Raw genomic sequence first — 4,013 nt, 5'->3', positions numbered from 1 at the left:
ATTCCTTCCTAATAGGAAAATCAAGGATAATATTCGGAATATACTAAATTTGGTGGATGCACATGAGAAAAAAATTGATAAGAAAATGGCCATGTATTTTATTGACGCTGAAAAAGCCTTTGACAATATCGACTGGAAGTACATGTTTGGGGTACTGTCAAGGGTAAAAGCTGGCCCGAGTTTTACAAAGATGATTCAAACAATCTATGAAAGACAAGAGACTAAAATTATTGTTAATGAGGAAAAGACTAGGTCATGTCAGATAAGGAAAGGGGTCAGACAAGGGTGTTCCTTGTCCCCACTTCTATTTATTTTGGCTCTGGAACCCTTGTTAATAAATATTAGAAATAATCAAGGGATTGAGGGGTTTAAATATAAAGGGGAGGAATATAAACTTAGGGCATTTGTGGACGACGTGGTCTTAACAATTGCTAATCCCAAGGAGAGTTGTGAACAGATAGTGAAAGTCTTAAAGAAGTTTGGAAGGGTCTCGGGATATAGAGTTAATGAGGATAAGACTAAAATTTTGGGACTGAATTTAACAACAGAGGAAAAAAAGTTCCTGGAACAGAAAACGAATTTTAAGCTAATTGTATTTTAATATATGAAATTGTGATTATTTAATATTGTTGTTTTAGAACTGAGATGGGAGGGGATGGAGAAGGGATTAACTTTGAATTGTATTGTATTTTTAATTTATTTTATACTGTTGTAACCTGCTCAGATTCCTTGTGATTGGGCAGGCTAGAAATAAATCATTTATTATTATTATTATCATAAAACAGATAAGGTGATAACATGAAATCTTGCCCAAGCCCCTTGCCATCTGGAAACCATTTCATTTCTCTGCATCCTGTACTGATGGTAGCCAGAGTACTAAAATTGGATTTAAGCCAAATAAATAAATACCTTAAAGGCACCAAGTTCTGTCTGATCTTGCAAGCTAAGCAAGGTCAGCTCTAGTTAATACTTGGATGGGAACCCACCAATGAATACAGGATACTGTATGCTATATTTCAAAAGAAGGAACTATCAAAATCACCTCTGACTATTTCTTGCCTAAGAAAGCTCTATGGAATAAGCAGACAGGCGACAGGACTTTATCACACGAGGAAAATTGGGAGTTTAATCAGCGATTAACCCGTGAAAACCAAGCAATTGTGATTAAAATTTTCACACGATGTCGACATTACAGTGCCATTATCCCAGAAATAAACTGGCAATAAAAAACAACAAATCATTCACGAGGAAATCCCGTGAATGATTTGTTGCTGTTTACAGCCTGGTTATTCCCTCATTATTCCTGGGATAATGACTCTTTAAGCATGATGTGTATGAAAATCTTTAATAACAATTGTGTGATTTTCACAGGTTAATTGCTGGTTAACCCACCCCAGTTTTCCCCGTGAGATTGGGGTGCATCTAAACCTGTGGTTCTCATACTACTAGCAGAAAACAGCAAAGACGTGGAACAATTAATAAAGTAAAAGAAGAAAGTGCTAAGGTGGGCTTAATGCTGAATATTAAGAAAACAAACACACACAAAAAGGTAGAACTACATGTCTTTATCCTCCTAGAGACAATGATAAAATAGAAATAGTCAAAGAATCCCCATGCCTTGGATCAAACCTTGATCAGAATGGAGCCTGCAATCAAGAAATCAGAAGATTAGGACTGGGAAAGGCTGCTATGAAAGACCAGGACAAGATTGTAAAGTGCAAAGACATAACACTGAAAACTAAAGTTAGTATGGTACAAACCATCGTATTCCCCATTACTATGTATGGATGGGAAAGCTAGACAGTAAAGAAAGCAGACAGGAAGAAAATCAACTCATTTGAGATGTGGTGCTGGAGAAGAGTGCTGAGGACACCATGGAGGGCCAAAAAAGCAAACAAATGGGTCCTAGAACAGATCAAGTTCTAGGATCAAGTCAGGATGACCAAACTGAAGTTATCATACCATGAGGATGACTAATCAGAAAAGGCAATGATGCTAGGAAAAGAGGAAGGGAGCAGAAAGAGAGGAAAACCGCAAGCCAGATGGCTAGACTCAATCAGAGAGACCATGGGCCTGAGAAGGCAGGACCTGAACAAATCAGTGGAGGACAGTGGGCCTTGTAGATGTCTCATCCACAGGGTCACCATGAGTTGAACAACTAACAACAAACAACAAAATAACATATTTTTATTCATATACTACGTTTAGTGTGTGTGTGGGAGGGCAAGGGTAAAATTTGAGTACCACTGATCTAAACCATAGAAATCATGCAGTTTGAGACCCCTTATGTGCTGAGGGACCTTGCAGCACCTGTGAGACTAACTGAAAGAAAGGAGCTGGTAGCATGAGCTATTTTAAATGATCCACTTCTCTTTTTCAGTGAGTCTCAAAGGTGCTGCAAGATTTCTTTCCACTGTGATTTTTCCAAAGAAAACAAACAGCTTCATTTATATACCGCTTCATACCGAACTAACAGTGTCTAAGCGGTTTACAGCTGTAAGCTAATTTTCCAGACTAACACAGGTCCAAAATACACAACAGCAACAATCCAATTTGAAACCGCTTTAACTGCCCTGGATCAATGCTAGGGAATTCTGGGAACTGCAGTTTTGTGAGACATTTAGCCTTCTCTGTCAGAGAGCTCTGGTGCCACAACAAACTACAATTCCCAGGATTCCTTAGCATTGAGCCAGGGTAGTTAAAGCAGTCTCAAACTGCAGTGTGTGTGTGTTTTGGACCACAGTTAAGTCTGTTCAGTTAAGTGAATTCTACAGTGGTTCTCAACCTTTTCTATGCTCCACACTCCTTGGAAATGTTTGGTTAATGTTAACATCCTCAACAAAACTAACATCGCCTTTGAAGATAAAGAAGGCCTTACCTCAGCATAATTTATGATTGAAAGGATGGGTTGGGATAAGGGATTGTTTATAACTGTGAATTGTTATCCTTATGATATTTTATTGTTATATTGTAATACAATAATTATAATTATAATAATATAATTTATTTATATTCCACCTTTCCCCAAGGGAGTCAAGGTTACAACACAATAATATAACATAAAATAGCATAAGAATAAAAAAATTCCACAGTTACAACAACCCTGCCCCACACATCCCCGCCCAATTATTTTTGATGATGTTGTATTATTGTTATTATTAAAATAACAATGCAGAATTACAGTAAAGATGCAGAGCCTGTTACAGACCGCCAAAATAAAGCTGCTTCGGGTCTCTTTGGAGGTATGCTGTTTAAATGATGCATACACCCTAAGAATCCGGAAGCTGCACCAAAGCTGCCCTCCAGTGCTTAGGAATGGAGTGTGGCTTTGGCGGGACCTCCGGACTCTTAGGACCCATGCATCATTTAAACAGCATACTTCCAAAGAGACCCGAAGCAGCTTTATTTTGGCAGTCTGTAACAGGCCATAGTATACTTTAAAAAGTTGTGGACTTCAACTCCCAGAAGCCTCAGCCAGCTTGGCCAACCGCCAGGAACTCTGGGAGTTGAAGTCCAAAATGATCGGTGTGACTAGAGCTTGTGAAGAGGAGGCCGGGAGTGACGTATTTTTCGTGCGCCGGCCTCCTCCTCCTGGGGCTACGTCATTTTCGCGCGCCGGAAGCGTGTCTCCCTTGCCCCACGCCGGCTGTGGAGGCAGCAGAGCATAGCGAGGCATGGAGAGCTTGGCAGGCTCCGTCTTCGCCTCCGTCCCGGACCCTGTGCGCAACTTCGAGCGCTGGAAGAAGAAGTACGACAAGCGGAAGGAGAAGCTGCGGAAGCAGCGCAAGGAGAAGCAGCAGCATCGTCCCCAGGGGCAAGGGGAGAAGGAGGCCATCGCCGGGCTCCAGCGGCGCTACGCGGAGGTAAGGGCAAGGCCAGCGCCTCTGGGACCTCTCGCCACTGGACGGCGGTGCCTCGGAGCATGGGCAGAGGGCTATGCGAGCCCCCAGAAGCACTTCACTGCTTCATATAGAAGTGTGTGGTTGGTGTGTATATATATATGTGTGTGTGTG

This window comes from Sceloporus undulatus, chromosome 3 (genome assembly GCF_019175285.1).
Source record: "Sceloporus undulatus isolate JIND9_A2432 ecotype Alabama chromosome 3, SceUnd_v1.1, whole genome shotgun sequence".
Taxonomy (NCBI): Eukaryota; Metazoa; Chordata; class Lepidosauria; order Squamata; family Phrynosomatidae; genus Sceloporus; species Sceloporus undulatus.
The sequence above is the reverse complement of the archived record's forward strand: the minus strand, read 5'-3'. Positions refer to the sequence as shown.